The following is a 19966-nucleotide window of genomic DNA, read 5'->3' as shown; positions in this document are numbered from 1 at the left end:
CTGATCAGGGAGTTTAAAGATACAAGAAGCCTCAATTGTGGAGTATAGTGGGGCTGTGTGTATTTAATTAATCCCTGACAATATCTGAGGATGTTGAACTGAGTTAGTTTGGAATCTTCTGCTAGTTTGCATTAGTAGGGTATTCTCATGGGTATCCCGTAATGATTCAAAGAGGATCGTTTGTGTGAAGGTAGGGGCAAGGATCTGAGAGTCAGTGTGATGGGTAATATCTGTGGCCATGGCAAGTTCTTTCTTCAGACAGTTTAGCCAGTTCAGCTTGAGGATGCTGTTGGCTCTTTGTATAGAACTTTATCACTGAGGTTGGTTAAGGACAGTGGAATCTTTGGCTGGTGTGTGTTACCATTCCTATTTCCTGAATAATTTTGCCAATGAAATGTGATCCTCTGTCACTAGAGGCAGTAGAGGGGATAACCCATGTGGGGAAGATTCACTCTTAAGAAACCTTGGCAACCGATGTCCTTGAGGAGTTTCAACAGGGAAAGCCTCCCATTCTATTTTCCAGTGAAGGAAGCCTGTTTTCCAGTGAAGGAAGGATGTAGAGGGAGCCACTTCCCTTTTTTGCCCCACCTTTACGCTTTTTGGAGGATTATGTTGTTGGTAGATGCAGCAAATGGCAACAGCTTGGTCCAAATAAAATCTAAAGAGTCCAAGCCATATTGTTTTGTTTAATATGTACTACATGTTATCCTTTGTGTGGTAAATCTGGATGAGTAAATTGTACCCAATGACTTGGGAGACAGACTTAGGAGTTACCAAATGGCCATCTGGGTATTTCTGAAGTCCACTTAAGTGGATCAAACATTCACCTTTTTCTCATCCAATTCTTTCTGACTCTGAAATTGTTATCTGGGCTGTGTGAATTTTACATTTCCTTTAGAGGCATTGTAAAGACATTGCTTCTGTCAGTTTATTTAAAGAGGGTAAATAATCCTAGCAGGACTGTGGGTATTTGAAATGAAGCCCAGGTATCCAGTCACAAGGTTTGGAGACTTCCTGGATTTCTTAGGCGGCCAAGGAAGAGGATGCTAGCTTAGCACCTTTATCAGCCAATTTATTTCGCTGAGCCTCATCTGAGTATTTTATACTATATCCCTCAGCTTTAATTGTAACAACGAGCTGGGGCAATAGCAATGACTCTAGAAGTTCTGCTATTTGGGGTTTTCTTTTGACTGGGGACAAGTTGCTGTCATGAATCCTCTCTGTTTTCAAAACATACCAAAATCATGCACTACACCAGAGACCCAGTGTCTGTCACTGTAGATGCTAATCTGAATTCCCTCTGCCTTATATAAGCCTGAATGAGAACAGTTAATTTAGCCACTTTGGCTGATCTAACGTGTGGCAAAGCTTGGCATTCAAGAGTTTTGTGTAGATGAGTCATGGCATATCCAGGCTGGAAGGTCCCAACCTCCTTCCAGAAGTAGGAGCCATTGACATAGAGCATAAGGTCAACTTAGGAGAGAAGGGTTTCTGACACATCTAACCTAGAGTGAGACAGTGATCTGGTTTCAGTAGCACCATTGTGTGTGTGTGCTGAGGGGTTCCCTTATTGGACAAAATGTACAGGGTAGCAAGGGATTTTTGGCAGCAAAGGATTGTGATTGGGTGGGGAGGAGTAGTAATATTTCATGAGAAGTAAGTCGAGAAGCAAACGAGTGCTGTGTGTTTTCATTAAGCAATAGGGTCGACACAGCATGGGAACATACACATCAAGTGGGCGGCCTAACACTAAATCAGAAGTAGCCTGGATGAGTTGGAAGTCATGGCCACTGTTTGTAGGCCAGGAGGATATGCTTTAGCACTGGCTGGTTTTGTGGGAGAACAGAGAGAAAGACATGGCTGAGTCTCATGGTGCTCAGAGAAGGCCACAGCCTTGGGGTGCCGTGGTGACCACAAACACTTCCCCCATCCCATACCAATTGTTCAGAGCTTTTTCCTTCTTAAAGGCCTGTCACTTAGCAAAGAGCTTTCAATGAACCCTCCCCTCTGGGCCACTTGTTGGATTGCAGCCAATCAGTGATGGAGGGCTGGACACAACTGTGGGATGCTGTGATTTGGTTTGGCTCCTGGGTCTAGAGTGCTCTGGGGTCCACTGTACTTCTGGGAGAAAACGCCAAGGCCATGACTCTCTTGCTCATTTATAAACAAAAGATCGAGGGCTAGCTAAACAAGGACAGAGCGGAAGCAGCTTTCTGTAAGACACACCCACCAGTGTGCCTTGTCAGTTTACCATTGCCATGGCAAAACTCAGGCATTACCACCACTTTCAGTGGCAATGACCTGATGACCCAAAAGTTACCACCCTTTTCCTAACAATTTCTGCACAAACCACCCCTGAATCTGCAGGTAATTAAAAGTAGGTATACATATGACTGCAAAACTGGGCTCAGCTGCTGCTCTCGGCACCCTGCCTATGGGGCAACCCTGGGAGCAGTCACTGAGCTGTGACCCCACAGGAGCTGTAACAGTGTTGCTTTGATAAAGGTGTTTTCTTCCACCTTACCACTGGCTCGCCCTTGAATCCTTTCCTGGGTGAAGCCAAGAACCCTTGCAGGCTAAGCCCCACTTTGGGGTTCGCCTGCCGTGCATCAGCATCAGGTTTGTTTTTTAAATTTGTAAAATAGTTTTTGTGATTCTGTCATGTATTTTGCAGTCATGAACTAACATTATTTTCCCTCAATTGTCAGTTGCAGTTTCCTCAAAGATCATTATAAATACTCCTTAACCTACAAAGTTTGGCAGTCACAGCCTACTCTTCGAGGAACAGCCTGACTCACCATCAAGTGGCACCTCAGGTGGTTTTACTTCCCATGTTTCCCATGTGAGGTACTAAGCCTCAGTGATTCCTGGCAAAACTTGTATTCTCTGTTAGTATTGCGCTAACTTTGGAGTGAGTTTCTTTTGGTGAGTAATAATTTTAGTCAATGATACTACTGATTACTTTATCTTTTTTTAGACTTATGATGAATGCTTGATTTATGATTAATATGTTTTTCACTTTTACACATTTCAAGGAAGGAAACAAGAACAGACAGAAACACAACATACTTCATGAAACCACATTTTAGCATCCTGGCCGAGTATTCATCACTCAGCAAGATAGAGAGACATAAACTATTTCCAGCAAGAATACTTCATAAATGATGAATAGAAGAAAAATAGAAGTCCTAAAAATCTTGCAGAACTGTCTTAATTTACTAATATCTTTACACTGTATCCTAAGTCACTCTCTAGCTTCTTGCTCTAAGCATATGAAATGTAAAGCATATGAAATAACAAGAACCAGCATGTCTTTATTTATGGCAGGGAATACTCTACAACCTGGCACAAATGCCACTCTGCTTCAGTTTGGGGAAGCTCCTCACTTTACCATCCTGACGTTGAATAAATGATTCAAAGGCAACTACATATGCAAACTGAGCCACTGGATGGGCTTCTGTAATAAAGTGATCTCACCTGGCATTCATTACAGAGAAAACAAGAAATAAGGCACTACATGTCATATTTGTCTAGATCCTATACATATTTAGGTTCACATTAAAATGAAGAGAAAACAACATAGGCTGAGAATCAGAAAACCTGAACTCTGTCCCAGCTCAGCCACTGACCAAAGAGAATTAATGAATCGCTTTAAATGTCAGTTTCTTCATTAAGCATCGTAGAGAATGTCAAAACCAACTTTACAAATACTGTCATTCCAATAACCACACAATTCAAATATAAATAATCTTTATAAGGTAACAAAAATGTACATAATACTTTACATAAACATTTTTAGAATAACTTTATTATAACTCGATAAGCAAAATAATCCAAACCTTTATACATTTCTACAAGGATAGTCACATATGTCAATTTTTCGGTTTCCTCTCATGCCTATTTTTTCTCCTGAGCCGGCCCCTTTCCAGCTGACACGTGTGCTCCGTGTTCTCCCACAATAGTCTGACCTGGCCTGAGTCCACGCCGCTGTGAGCCTCCTTTCTTTGCTTACAACAGCAGCCTGCCTGATGTCAGTTATGGACTATTCTTTCTTTCAGCCTCATTTCAGGGTCCTCTGCCTCTTACAGCTGCTGCTGTAGCTTAGCTAGAGACCCGCTGCTGTTGCATCATGGAAAAGTGCCACATACGTGCACATGTGAAAGAATACACAGACCTTCATGTTGTGTTTTAGTTTTAGAAAAAGTCAGAAGTAGCTTCACTTGATTTCAGCTGGTAAAGACACAGGAGGGAGGCAACTGAGAATCACCATTGCAAAAAGCAAACATCAAAAATCACATTAAAATGCTGAAGTGTTGTGGATCACAAACCTAGCTTTATTGGATCAAGCATTCCTGACAGTTGTTCTATTTGCTTTGTTATGCTTTCCATCAGACAGGGCTCATTCTCTGTCTTTTTTAAATCATATTCATTTATTTCCTTTGGTCTGTTTAGATTATTATCACATCTTATGTTTTAAAACTAGCAAAATATTATGCGTAAGTCATGAAGACAGTGTAAGAAATAATAAAATGAACACTGATGTACACATTACCTGCCTAAGAATCAAAAACTACCCATATTTTTAGAGTCCTTAACACTGTCCTGTTAATTAGTCCCATTTCTTATCTTTATAATTTTGCCAAAATAAATGCATTAGTAAAGGACATTGAGCATTATTGTTTCACATATTTTTCAGTTTAAACAAATGGAATCACACTGAATATATTTTTCTGAAATTGCTTTTTGGTTCCATATTTAATTTGTAAGATTCATTCTTATGATATGTTTATCTGTATTTTCTGTGCATTGATTTACAGTATTCCATCACAGGATAATACTATAATGAGCATTCCATTTTATTAGATTGGGGTTATTATCCAATTTTTTCTATTACAAAAAGTAGATGTCCTTTTCTTGTATGAGTCTCCTGGACATAAAAGTTAGATTTTCTCTAAGGTATAAACCCAAGATTGAAATCATTGTGTCAAAAGATTTGTATACTGTTGGTTTTACTATGTTAAAATGAACTGTTTTCCAATTTATGCTCCCATGAGAAGTTAAAGGATCTGGTAGATCTATATTCTCAACAATACTTAATAGTATCAAACTTTTTAACGTTAGTCAACTTGGTTTGTCATTGGAATTTTAATCTGCATTTTTTAGAAGTACTGAATCAAGCTAAGAATCAAGTAATGAAAAAAGTATTATTTTAGTAAATAAAAAATGCTATAAAGACAATAAAGCAAGTGAACGTAGTCAAAAGCGGAGAGGGGCTACTTCATTTTGATAGTCAAAGATGGCCCTGCTGGTCATCTGAGTTGAGAGGTGGCTGGCAAGATGAGAAGAGATGTTAAGTAGCTGTGGAAGGGGCCTGCTGGCACAGGGCATGCTCTAAGGCCCTGAAAAGAGGCAAACATTCTTTCCCTCTAAATACCTGAACTAAGTAAAAACAGTCCTGGCTTTGTGCATTTGAATATGCACAGGTTTAATTAACATAGTTTAGTTAAATAGCACTAGTCTCCCAACAACATGGTTACAATTTCAGTTACCACAATATGCTAACTGTGAGCAACTGCATAAAATACAAACTTCGTTCTCAGCTCTTAATTCCACAAATGCCTATGTGAGTAAATAACAGGCAAGCATCATGATCAGGGACTGTGTTAATCTTGTGGGGATGCTGCAACAAAGTACGAAAAACCGGGTTGCTTAAAACAACAGAAATGTATTGACTCATAATTGTGGAGGCTAGAAGTCAGAAATCAATGTGTTGGCAGGTTCACGCTCTCTGCTGGCTGTAGGGGAGAATCCTTCTTCCCCTCTCCTTCCTGTTTGGGTTTGCCAGCCATCCTTGGTGTTGTCTGATCTACAGATATATCACTCTGTTTTCTCTATGTGTCTTCACATCGTCTTTTTTGTGTGTGTGTCTGGAGCTGTATCCAAATTCTCCTTGACTATAAGACAGCAGTTAGTCTATTGGATTAGGACCCACCCTAATGACCTCATTTTAACTTGAGAACCTCTGTAAATGTGCTATTTCCAAATAAGCTCATATTATTTTGAGATATTGGGGATTAGAATTTCAAACATATCTTTTTTGGGGGACACAATTCACTTCTTTCAAAGCCTGTCAGTGACTGATCACTGTGCATCTGCTAGTTCGCACACAGACAGCAAAGTCTGCAATCGTGTTGATTCCTTGTCTCCCAGTGAGAAACCCATGTGAAATTTATAAATATGAATAATCAGAAGAAAAAACTGGTCAACAACCATTGATGTGCAGCAAAGAAATAAAAAATGTGATAACCCTGGAAGTGGATTCAAATACAATGTAAATGGAATCATAGAATTGGCTCACCACAGGACACGCGGCAAGAGGAACTCGGCACAACGCAGTGTTCTGACATAAATGAGGAACGCAGCTGTGATGAAAAGGATGAAGAAGCCCCAGAGGAAGTGATGCCGGCAAAGACAGCAACAAACTTCATATTAAAGGAACTCTTGTAGATATTGCATGACGTTGACAATGTTAGATGCTGTTCCGAAAACAGCACGACAATTCACCAAGGCATAGAAACACTGCTGGCTCCTTATCATAAGCTATACGACAAGAGGGAGGCAAGCACTGTTCAAACTGGGCTTGATACACTTCTATAAATAAATAAAGCACTTAAATTGGCTGTTGTTTAATGTTTTAAATTACAGTGTATAAACTAAGTACTGGCCAGGCGTGGTGGCTCACTCCTGTAATGCCAGCACTTTGGGAGGCCAAGGTGGACAGATCATGAGGTAACACGGTGAAACCCCACCTTTACTAAAAATATAAAAAATCAGCCAGGCGTAGGGGCACGTGCCTATAGTCCCAGCCACTTTGGACCCTGATGCAGGAGAATAGCTTGAACCCAGGAGGTGGAGATTGCAGTGAGCAGAGATCGCGCCACTGCATTCCAGCCTGGGTGACAGAGCGAGACTCCATCTCAAAAAAAAAAAAGTACTAACTTCACTATGTTTCATCTCCTTATACATTTATAACCAACAGTAAGAGATTTTTAATGTTTTGGCCAAAATTTTTAAATGACACAGAACAGTCGATGTTTCACGTGGATTATTTAGGTCACTTTACAGATCTTCAGCTTACATAGTGATTTGTATGGCCCTGCACTGCTATGCAAAGAGAGGACTGTCTGTGTTCTTAACCAGTAAGAAGGAGGGCAAGAAAGAGGTTCTCAGCCAGATATTGCGTACGTAATAAAATGATGGGAGAGGGAATAGCACTTTAGATATGAAATGTACCATGTGGGAAAGCTATTTGAACAACAACAACAAAATAGCTTAATTTAACCCGATGGAGTACACTCAGCCACCTTCTAGTTGTCCCTGCTTATTCTTCAAATCTTCTCTTTTGTGGCCCCAAAGAATGATTCACTCTCTGGAGTGAAAAATAACCATTGCTTTCTTTGCCTGGAACTTTAAACTGAGTTGTGCTGTATCATCCAAACCTGCTCAATCCTCTCTTTTCTGTTAATCAGTGAGGTCCAAAGGAGCCAAAGACAAATCTCTCCTGTTTTTCTTAGAAATGTAAAGATGTTGCATCTGTGACCACAGGCTGCTTTTAATCCTAAAAGTCAGCGTGATAATGAAATCCAGTGATTAATTTCTGTCTTCTAATCAATAAGTAGACATATCAATTTATAGTATGTTAGAAAGCCTCAACTTCATGGAAACAAAAAGCAAGAGGCTCTGCAAATGTTGGAGTGTGCTAAAGGAAAGGCATGGACTGATGTTTGGGGAAAGGTTGGTCAATGTGATGAGGCCATCTGTGTTTGCTAATAGTGCTTATCAAAATTAGGTTCCTACGCAGAGACAGAGACCAGGAGACAATCCTGTATCCTTCTTGATCCTTACAGTCCAAAGGGATGGCTCCCAAGTCTTTCAGAAAGACATTTCCATGTTGTAGGAGATTTAAAGGGGCAGAGAAAGGGTTTATAACTGCAGGTTTTCTGTCTTTTTTTTTTTTTTTCCAGACAGAATCTCACTCTGAGTGCAATCTCGGCTCACTGTAACCTCCGCCTCCCGGGTTCAAGAGATTCTCCTGCCTCAGCTTGCTGAGTAGCTGGGACTGCATGTGTGTGCCATGATGCCCAGCTAATTTTTCTCTTTTTAGTAGAGACAGGGTTTCACCATGTTGGCCAAAATGTTCTCGATCTCTTGACCTCGTGATCCACCCTCCCCGGCCTCCAAAAGTGCTGGGATAACAGGTGTGAGCCACCACGCCTGGCCATTGCAGGTTTTCTAAAGTTAAGGCTCTTAGAAATGGGAGGTCAGGGACCTATAGTCAAGTTTTGGGTGGGACAAACAGTAAATTCTTTTGGCAGAATTGAATGTTCCCAGGCAGGTGCTTTAGAGGGGCATGGGGCATCGTAGGGACGTGGCTCTGAGCTGATAGAGGCTGTGTTGGAATTTGGCCAAGTCTCTTAGTGTATGTATGAGGAGGAGGGATGTGCAGAAGAAGTTGTTTGTGCCAAGAATTTGCGGTTTTCACAGGTTAAGACAGCGGTGCCTGGGATCATCTGCAAGGTATTAGTCAAATGTTGATAGAGTGATTGTTTGCAGACTCATCTGAGGGCTTAGGCAGATCTGGACCTGTTGATACTGAAGTTTCTGAAGGTAGAGGAAGAAAACATAATGTCTCAATAATATCTGAAGTAGGGGTAGGAAAACAGAGATTTAAGGAGGTGAGATCCCTTAAGACCTCAGAAAGAAGCTTCACTTCTTGTGCCTCCCTTCAGAGTAAATGGGTCATTAAATTAGTTCTTTGTAACTAACCTGGGAATGATGGTGAAGAAGGGAATAATGAGAGGAAAAACTTCAAATAAGAATGCCTGAGAGATCATACTAGGTCAGTGGGAGAGAAAGAAATTTCCAAGAAGCTGTCATGGGAAAGGGCTCATGAATAATAAATAAAAAATTAGTTATTAGCAATATAAATTAATAAATAAAAAATAAATAAGACAGCGGCCAACAGCCACACTTATAGCACTAGATGGATTTTAACTAAATTAAAACTTGAGTTTTTAATGAATTTTCTACAATCCAAAATTTATTTCAGTTTAATTTTTGTAACAAAACACCATTTCTTTACTTTTTGCAAAAGTAAAAGTAGAGTGCTATTTGTACTTTTTAAATAAAAACTAATTTTAAAGAAAAAAATAATTAGCCGGACGTGGTGGCAGGAGCCTGTAATCCCGCTACTGGGGAGGCTGAGGCAGGAGAATTGCACAGGTTGCAGTGAGCCCAGATGGCCCCACTTCATCCAGCCTGGGTGACAGAGCGAGACTCTGTCTCAAGCTTCTTCAGTACTCACATGTAAACTTCTACTTTCCCCTTCAGATTACAGCAACCACCATGCCAAAGCTATACACTCTCAGGGAATCCCTGTGGATTTCACTGATGACCACTTTACCAACTATTATAAAAGTCAAGGCCAGGGTTTCTCAAACTCTCAACATTTGTGTGCTCATCTCCCCTTCACCCAGAGACTCCCCAGGGCTGCTGGGCCACACTTTGTTTGGTTTGACTGGAACATAGCTCGAAAGGGATGGAAATTTCCAAGAGGTGTTAAGAGACACATAAATATTTCAAATATTAAAACGAAAGAAAGAAAGAAATGGGCATTTGCGAGCTTTGGTCATGAGAACGCAGGCCTCGCAGTACTTAACTACTTCCAAATCCCTGTCCAAAGAGAGGACCAAACTCTAGTGAGGCTTCCGGCAGCACAAGGGTGTCCCGCAGATGACCCCAGCCCTCCTTAAAATGACTGCCTGAAAAAGCTCACTTGCAAGGAGAATTTACTGTCTGTTTCAGGCAAAACCTGGTGATGGGCAGGTAGAGCCCCGAATCCCCTCTTAGAACCTTAGAAAGCTTACAATTATAAATTTTTCTCCACCTCTGAAGTGTAAATCTACATCCCAGAATTGTCTCCTCAAAGACCTGAGAGCTGTCTCTTTGAAATGCAAACATTCAGGAAGCTAACTCTTGCTCTTGTTGCCAGTTCCTGAGGGAGGGGAAAGGCCTAGCTTTGGTGAGCACCTTGCTCCAGCTTGCACCATCTGACTCTTTTATTGCCATCAAAATCAACATGTAGACTTTTTTCAAACCCAATGACAGCCCATTACAATGGAGGCCATAGCAATGGAGGTCTCTACATGCAAAAAAGATGGTGGGACAGTTTCCTGATAACAGGTCAACTTTATTCCAAGGATAAGCATGTCATGAAATTATTGGATGGCAGATTATGCTTATCTATGGTCTTCCTTTTTCTCCCTGGTCTCATCCCAATAACTTACAGATCCTTTAAAGGCAAAGGCCAAATATTCAGCTAAGTTAGGCATACTTTAGATGCCGATATCAATTTTAGCTATATGGGAGATCCTACTTAAGATATTGAGGACGATCATGTGTGTACAGGGCAAAAAGTATGGGACAAAGAGATAAGGGGATGGGAAATCACAACCTCCATCCCCACCACAGACCATGACCTGGGGCAGATCCTCTAACACCAAGCCCAACCAGGCCCCATCTAACAATATGCCGCATTCTGCATGATCTCAGAGTTCTTTCAGGATTCCAGCTGAAAAGCTGAAAAGAAATACTATAAATATAGTTGTGGTTTCCAGCTGGCCCATGTTAGTATGTATAGCTTTTCTTCCTCGCCATGAAAGCACTATGGGAGAATGAAGCCCGATGCTGAGCATGCTTTGCCAGGTGGGTGCTGCTGAATCACAGACCTCAGCAACTGTGTTCCGCCTCCACAGAGGCCGGGGATGTTTGTTTCCCCAGTGTGTTCATGTATTTCAGCCAGTGTCTTGCACTTTGCCCTCTCAGTTTGCTTCACTTTCTGGCTCAGTGAACCTGACCTGCAAGTCTCCCTGCAGTTTCCCTCAGCAAGTGCTCACTGGGCAGCCCCAACATGTGAGAAACGGCTGTAGGGTGCACAGAGGTGAACTAAATTACTAAAAACTATTACTTTACTAAAATGCTTCCTGGATTCCAGAACTCACCAACTGGGAGAAAGGTCAGACACACACAGAGACAACTCATCTACACAAATGATCATCAGTGATCATTTGTACCTTAAAGAAGGTACAGCAGAGCGAGACTCCGTCTGAGAAAAAAAAAAAAAAAAGCACAGGAGATCATGGAATAAGAACAAGAAGAGATTACTTTCCAGGGCTCTCAGAAAGTTTCTGAAACAAAATGCCATTGACCCTGACCTTAGCATTGTGATGGAGATATTACAGAGCTGGTAGGAAGGAGAAGAAGAAGAAGGAACGGCTGGAACACACTTGGGGTGAAATGAGCAGCATTTCAGTGTGGGAGCTGCAGACTCGGTTTTGGTGGAAGAGTTAGGAGCCAGGATCTTGTCAGGAATAATTCTGTGTCCAAGTGCAGAATCGTGGTTTGCTCCACTACTGCCAGTAACTCCATTTCTCAATCATGATGGTGATGCTTTTTTTTTGGCTTCAAATCCCAGAGATTGGCAGTACTGAAGTCACATTACAACAATTAACTTTTCAACTATTAGATGATTAATTTTTACAAAGTAGCAAGAACAGCTGTTTGGCATGTAGCAGTACACCACGAGTATCTTGTAAATGAATTAAACAAAATATCTCTGCAACACACACACATGATAATTCTTGCTGCATGTCTGCCTCCACTTCTCCCTCCATTATTTGATGCGGTGAAGCTGAGGCAGCCAGCTTGAGTGAAAGCTTTCAGATCTCACTCCAACAAAGAGCTTTGATTGATTCATTTAGTATAAGGTGTTTTATCTGGCTAGAGAAATCCAAGCTGAGTTTTATTAATTACTAAGAAAAGTATCTATGCAATAGATTAATCTTTGATCAAAACTATGTGTGAAGTAGAAACATATTACACATATGGAGAGCAGTTTTATGGAATAAAAACAATCTATGTGTGGCATAACTGACATTGTCTTTATATTTTTGGGGGGTGTGTGAGGACGGAGTCTCGCTCTGTCTCCAGGCTGGAGTGCAGTGGCACGATCTTGGCTCACTGCAGTCTCCGCCTCATGGGTTCAAGCGATTCTCCTGCCACAGCCTCCTGAGTAGCTGGGATTACAGGTGCCTGCCGCCATGCCCAGCTAATTTTTGTATTTTTAGTAGAGACGGAGTTTCACCATGTTGTCCAGGATGGTTTCAATCTCCTGAACTCATGATCCTCCTGCCTCAGCCTCCCAAACTGCTGGGATTACAGGCGTGAACCACCTTGCCTGGCCTATACATAATTTTTGAAACAGATACGGAATATATAGATAGCTTAACAATTATAAAATTGTATTTATCAAGTATGTCACGAGGTAAACATTTTACGCTATGCAAAAGGGAGCAAACCTCCGAATCTGTCATGCAGGGTCACTAGTGGAACTAACAGCAACAGGTCTGATAAAGCAGAGGAGGGAACCGGGCTTCCGTGTGCTTTAGAGAGAGTGAAACATGAAGAGTCACAGGCAGAGAAAACTGTTTTTCAGAAAGAAAAGAAAGGGGACATGACAGCCCAGCAGTAGGGTGAAGAGGGCCTCTCCGTGGGTGCCACTGGCTTGAGCTGCTGTAAGTGGCTGTGCCTGGAACAGAGGATCTGTATAGGAGAATGGGGAAGGGAGTGCTGGAACCGGGGGTGGGCAGGAGCAGCAGTCTGGAGACCAGAATGACCTAGGGTTTCCTCTCATGCTCCCATTCCCAGTGTTTCACGTGTGTAAAGTAGCAAGCATGCATATACTGCTTAGAGGCATCTACACTTACATACTACACTCATATACAACACTTGCATCGTACAAAGTACACATAGTAGGTGTGGCATGTAATAAGTTACTCTCCTATATTTTCTTCTAAAAGATTTTTAAATATTTGCATCTCAAATTTAAGTCCTTTGTCCATTTAGATCTGGCCTTTGTGTGACAGGGATCCATTTTTGGGATAGAGATCCATTCTGATATTTTCCCATATGGATACCAACTGCTCATACCATGGATTATACAGACCCTTTCTGACTGTTCTGTAATGTTAGCCAGGGCATACATCAGGATTTCACACAAGCATACACTTTCACAATAGCAAATTCCTGCTGTGGTAATTATAACTTCACAGCAAATCTGGTACGTGATAGACTCACATAAGCTCCACCTCCCACCTTCGCACACTTTATTCTTCTATGGGATTGTCTTAGTTACACTGGGCCCTTTTCTCTTCCATATAAGCTTTGGAAGCAGTTTAGTGACAATGGTACTCTTGCCTTTTTCTTGATTTTAAAGGGAGTGATTTCAATATTTTTAATCACAAAACATGATAGGTGCTGTAGGTTACTTGTCGACTCCTTTTATCAGGTTAAGGAAGTTACCCTTTATTCATAGGTGGAAATATCATGAATTATTTAATTTTTGTAAAATAATTTTATAGGCCTTTTGAGACAATCATATAACTTTTGTCTTTAATTCATTGATAAGGAGATGATTTCAGTAGATTTTCTAACACTGAACTAAATTTGCATTACTAACCGAGCTTGTTCATGGTTTTTATACTTTGCTAGGTATACTTCCTAGTATTTTGTTTACAGTATTTGTCTCTGTGTGCATGGATGAGGTACACAATAGCAAGGTTATCCTAGTCTCAAATGAATTGAAGAATGGTCTCTTTTTTCTCCCCTCGCAAATAATTAGTGTAACATTGGAACTACTTGTGACATCATCTGGGCATCCTGTTTTCTTTGTAGAATTATTAATTATCAACTCAATTCCTTTAATGGTATGATTTCCATCCAGATTTTCTAATTATTTGAGTCAACTTTAATAAGTTAAATTTATCCAAAAATTTGTTAATCTCACTTATTTACAAATGCATATATTTAATTGTCTTATTACTTAATGAAATAGATCATAAATATAAAAGTGTGTATGTACAGCTTAAGAAGAATATAAAATGAGCATATGTGTCCTTCCTTCAGGTTATGAAATAGAGTATTTCTTAGAAACTCCCATTGCCCTTCTTCAATGCCACTCACTCCTTCCACAAGAGGTAACCACTATCCCTAACTTCCTGTTAATCATTCCATTGCTTGTCATTACAGACTTGTATATTGTTTAGTTTTGCACGTTTGACTTTTTAAATAAGTGAAACTGTGTATTGTTTCTTATGATCAGATATGCATACACACAAACATGTATATATATATATATATACACACATACACACATTATTTTTAAGAGCAGTTCAAAGTTCACAGCAAAACTGAGCAGCAGGTATAGATTTCCCATATACTCCCTGTCCCCCACACATGCATAGCCTCCCCCATAATAAACATCCCCCACCAGAGTGGTGCATTTGTTACAATTAAAGAACCTACATGATACATCTTATAGTTTGCATTAAGATTCACACTTGGGCTTGGATAAATTTACAATGACAAGTATTCACTATGAAAATATCCTACACATACTTTCACTGCCCTAAGCATCCTCTGTGCTCTGGTTATTCATCCCTCTCTTCCTCCTAACTCCTGGGAACCACTGACTTTTTTTTTTTTTTCTATTTCTATAGTATTACCTTTTCCAGAAGGTCATAAAGTTGGAAGTGACATATGTAGCCTTTTCAGATTGGCTTCTTTCATTCTGCAATATGCATGTAAGCTTCCACTGTGTCTTTTCATGGCTTGACAGCCATTGATTTTATCATTGAATGGTATTCAGTTGTCTGGATGTAATACAGTTTGTTTAATTATTCACCTACTGAAGGTAATCTTGCTTGTCTCCAAATTTTTGCAATTATAAATAAAACGTCCATAAACATCTGTGTGCAGGTTTCTGTGTGGACATAAGTTTTCAACTCCTTTGGGTATATACCAAGAAACAAGATTGCTGGGTCGTATAATAAGAGTAGATTTAGTTTTCTAAGATGCCACAAAACTATTCTCCATTTTGTATTTCCATCAGCACTGAATGAGAGCTCCTGTTGCTTCACATCCTCATCAGCATTTGGTGTTGTCAGGGTTCTGGATTTTTGCCATTCTAATACGCATGCAATTATCTCATTGCAGTGCTGTATTTGAGAATGTGAATAGCTGCAGTTCATTCACTCTTAGTGCTGCGAGGTACTCTATTATTGGAATATATGATCATTTAGTTACCTATTCCACAATCTACCCATATTGAGAGATAATTGGATTGTTTCCAGGTTTTAAAAATTGTGAACATTCTCATATATCCCTAGGTAAACAAATGCAAGAATTTTTCTGGGGCCTGTAACAGGCTGACTCGGTTGCACTAGGTTGTAGTGAAGCCACTGGGTCATAGGGTACATGCATGATCAGCTGTATGAGCTAACATCCGTTTTCCAAATGGCTGTCCTTCTACTTGCATGGGATGAATGCTTCCACGGTTCTTTATCCTTGCCAATACTACACCTTTCAGAACTTCCAAAAAATTTTGTCAGTATGTGTGAAAGGGTATCTAATTGTTAATTTTCATTTTCATGATTATTATGAGGTTGAGCACTTTTTCACATGCTTATGGGCTATTTGTGCTAACTTCTTAATTGAGGTGTTATTTTTCACTTATTAATTTATAGGAGAGGTTTATATATTCCGGATACTAAACCTTTCTAGGTAAGTTGTTTTGCAAATATGTCTGCCAAGTTTTGCATATTTTTTTCTCATTGCGGTATCCAATAATCAGAAGTCTTAAATTTTTATGTGATCAAGTTAGTTTTTACTCTTGCAGTTTGTTCTTCTTCCCTATGTAAAGATAAAAGAGATGCTCCACAGTTTTTTTCTAAGAATGTTGAGAAGGTATCTTTAACCATTAAAATATATTTTTATGTTTGGTCTATGGGATTAAGTTTCAGTTTCCTTTTTCTCCCCTTATGGAGATCAGTGGTCCCAGTGTTGCTTATTGTAAAATTTACTATCTTCACTTAACTACAATAAAAGCTGTGTTACAAAATATGTTTCCAAGTATGTGTGAAAAATATATTTATCTTTATGATTCTACTCAGATTAATTAGGTCTCAAGACTGCTGTGTCCGGAGTCGATTCCTTCTGGTGGGTTCGTGGTCTCGCTGACTTGAAGAATGAAGCCGCCGACCTTCACGGTGAGTGTTACTGCTCTTAAAGATGGCAAGGTCCCGAAGAGTGAGCAGTAGCATGGTTTATTGGGAAGAGCTAAAGAGCAAAGCTTCCACAACGGGGAAGAGCACCCACGCAGGTTGCTGCTGCTGGGGTGGGGGTGGGGGGTGGCCAGGTTTTATTCCCTTATTTGTCCCGTTTCTCTCCTATCAGAGTGCCCTTTTTTCAATCCTCCCTGCGATTGACTACTTTTAGAATCCTGCTGATTGGTGCATTTTACAGAGCTTGCTGATTGGTGTGTTTTACAGAGTGCTGATTGGTGTGTTTTACAGAGCACAGATTGGTGCGTTTTACAGAGCGCTGATTGGTACATTTCACAGAACTCTTGTGAGACAGGTAAGTTCCTGATTGGTGCATTTTACTATCCTCTTGTAAGACAGGAAAGTTCCCCAAGTCGCCACTCGACCCAGGAAGTCCGGCTGGCCTCACCTCTTGCTACCGGAGGCTAATTTCCACCCTGGTATTTCTCAGGCCCATAGATAGTGTGAATTCAAACCCAAACCAATATGGCTATTGTTTTTTATTTAGAAGTTATCATACGTTTTTTATTTTTCATTTTTTTGTCTACCCTATTGGGACCAAGACAAGCACATATTTTCACTTTCTTCTTATGGGCGTGGGATTTTCCTAGCCCAGGCACTTAACATGCTTCTTTTTAGAAATCCTAGATTTATGCAGGAGGTATTTTAGCCTATATTCCTCCCTGCATGGGCATCAGTCTCTCTCTCCTGAATTAGGTGCTCATGGGTCTGGGCCAATAGTTCCTGGGAGACACCCCAGGGCAAATGCCAGATGAGACACTCACACCTCTGGATTCAGACTTTTTTTGCTCTTCTAGGTATCTGAAAATTGTCCTGACTTTGACTCAGCCCATGCATTAAAGCGGATGCTTTTAAATATTTTATGTTACATGTTTTAGGAAAGGGCCTGTCTGGATATTTTTTCTTACAATTTTCATTTTTCATTCAATTTTTCTTTCACACTATCCTAACCATTAATCAACTCTTGTCATTTATGTCAGTTAGTACAAAACTTCACTATCCTGTTCATTATTACTATTTCATTTTGTTCTGCATAGGCCAGACTGTTTATCTAAAAATGTTTAAAGAAATCTAAGGCCTTAAAGGATTCTTTCTCAAGGACTCTACTGTTTGTATTTAGAGAAATGCTCATTTGTTCCACTGTTTTACTCTCTTCTTGGGTCACGCTCTTTGATGACTGCCACCTTACAGAGGATGACAAAAGAGGGCCCACGCTGAGACAATGATACCCGCTTGCCCCTTTGGATTTTACTAGTGTTATCAAAATATTAATAAAATGTCAAAAACAAATTACTATCATTAGAATGTGTGCCTCACTTAAAAATTTCTCTCTCTAATAAGAAGTTTTTGTTTCCTAGTTCCTTTGGTACCCTAATGTTTAGGTAAATATTCTCTGAGGAAAGGATGTGGAAGTCATAGCAAAATATACGCTGGACTTGAATGAAAATATCTGTTTCATAAAAGTTAAGCAGGCAACCAAAATTTACCTTTTTTAACCTAAGTTATCTAAACATGTATTTACATTTCTGCTTCATTGAAAGATATTTGAGATTAAATGTCCCTGAGACAGATTTTGGAATGCCCTCTCTTTCTAAAATATATTTTTTATCTTTTGTGGACTAAACAGTTATTTAAAAATGAACTTAATGATTGCTAATTACTAAGTTATCTAAACAGTTATTTAAAAATGAACTTAATGATTGCTACTCAGTTATTTATAATGCATTTCAAAATTAACTTTATTGTCTAAACCTTTTAACACAAATGTATTAAATTATGAAACAGGGAATTGGCTATTTTTGTTCAAATGTTTATTTTCATCAAACTTAAAATATCACTCAGCTATATGATTAAAAATGAAGGCTTCAGTCATTAAATTATTTCCCAGTTATTTGTGATATTTCTCCATATTAAAGGACACAAACAGTGCCCTTCGAATCTGATGAGAGTTCTATTGATAGAGGCCATCACAAGTTAACACATTATTAATAAGGTCAAGGCACAAATAAAATTTCTCCCTTGCTTTTCACTCAAAAACTACAAGTATAGTTCTTTGATAAGATGTCGCAACCATGATTTGTGATGCCAATCATAGAAGGAAAGAGGATGTTGAGAAACAATAAAATAGCTACTTTAAAATGTTCTGTGCCTGAACATTTTGATGGCAATATTGGTCATATTATAAATTTGAAATGATAAATTTTAATCTAGATTGACTTTATTCTACTAGTGATTTTAAGAGCTTTATCCAAGAGAAACACTTGCATTTTCATTCCTAATATTTCTTTAAAAATGTGAAACTCCTTTTTTTTGAATAATTTTAAGAATTCCTAGATAAGCAGAACATAGAGCCAACTGTTATGTTCTGGTTGTTTTTAATAGGTATATTTATGTTATCCCCCAAATTATAATTTATTAATGTCTAACTTCAATTAGATGAGTTGATTACTTTTCATACACCATTGACTAAAGGAAACCTAATTTTACACGTAATTCAAGGGGATCTGTGAGTAAGAACATTTTTAAATTAAAGCAACACATGTGCATGGAAAATCATGCAAACAGTTTGATGGGAAAAAAACTGATGGAAACCAGAAACTTTTTTTTTCCTTCCACAGACCTTGGTCCTGTTTTTCAGAGTGAGGCAGGGTTTATCATACTCTTTTTTTTACTATATGCTATTCTCTTGAACTGTAAATAATATTATATAATCACCTAATTTGTTTTATCAATTTTAAGTAATATCCCTTGACTTTTTATGAACGATAGAAAATATAGCTCATTTACCCTACTATTTTTTCTTTTTTCTTTTTTTTTTTTTTTCGAGATGGAGTCTCACTCCCTCACCCAGGTTGGAGTGCAGGGTGCTATCTCGGCTCACTGCAACCTCCACCTCCCAGGTTCACGCCATTCTCCTGCGTCAGCCTCCTGAGTAGCTGGGGCTACAGGCGCCCGCCACCACGCCCGGCTAATTTTTTTTATTTTTGTAGAGATGGGGTTTCACGGTGTTAGCCAGGATGATCTCGGTCTCCTGACCTCGTGATCCGCCCGCCTTGGCCTCCCAAAGTGCTGGGATTACAGGCATGAGCCACCGCGCCTACCCCATTTACCCTACTTTCTTCTTCTAAAACTATATTTCCAATTTAGTCTTCAATCTATAATTTTAAGGGATTTTTAAAAATTTGCTTCCTCTAAATAATATACTTACAGTGCTTAATTCTTTGCTTAAATAATATACTGTTTAAATAATATATGGTCCATCCAATTTGAACACCACTGATTGGCTCAGTAGGATGTGGAGATTAGTGTAAAACTTCCCTCCCCTCCAACAGTCCCTGTCATAGCTTTCGACTTGTATCAAATACCGATCTATGCTTGTATTTTCACACTTTATGTAAATTACATCCTATTTTGTAATTATAATAAAGTCTGTGCTTTGTTCATAGGTTAATTTTGATCATGGAATCTCACGTGAATTGACAGCATCATTATTATGTTTTCTTTTTTTTTCAAACCACAGTCGCAGGTGGCGTGATCTGATTTGTGTGAAGGCAATGAAATGATACACAGATACACCGAAGCCTCCCAAAAGAATCCTGGTTCCAAGACTCAAGAAGATGGATTAATATTTTTTCATTAATTGTTTGAAATTATGTCATTTTTTCACTATGTGTCATCAATTTTAAAGCACTTCTGAAAAGAGATAACAATCTACAATAGCTGGCATT

General features: G+C 39.4%; 1 long non-coding RNA gene across 1 annotated transcript in view; it reads right to left on the bottom strand.

Annotated features, from left to right (window-relative positions):
- LOC134807658 (uncharacterized) overlaps positions 1-19966 on the bottom strand; it is a 219883-nt gene that overhangs the window by 188738 nt on the left and 11179 nt on the right. The window lies entirely within an intron of this gene.

The sequence above is a fragment of the Pan troglodytes genome, chromosome 11 (genome assembly GCF_028858775.2).
Source record: "Pan troglodytes isolate AG18354 chromosome 11, NHGRI_mPanTro3-v2.0_pri, whole genome shotgun sequence".
Lineage (NCBI taxonomy): Eukaryota > Metazoa > Chordata > Mammalia > Primates > Hominidae > Pan > Pan troglodytes.
Note: the sequence above shows the minus strand (reverse complement) of the source record. Positions and strands in the feature narration are given on the sequence as shown.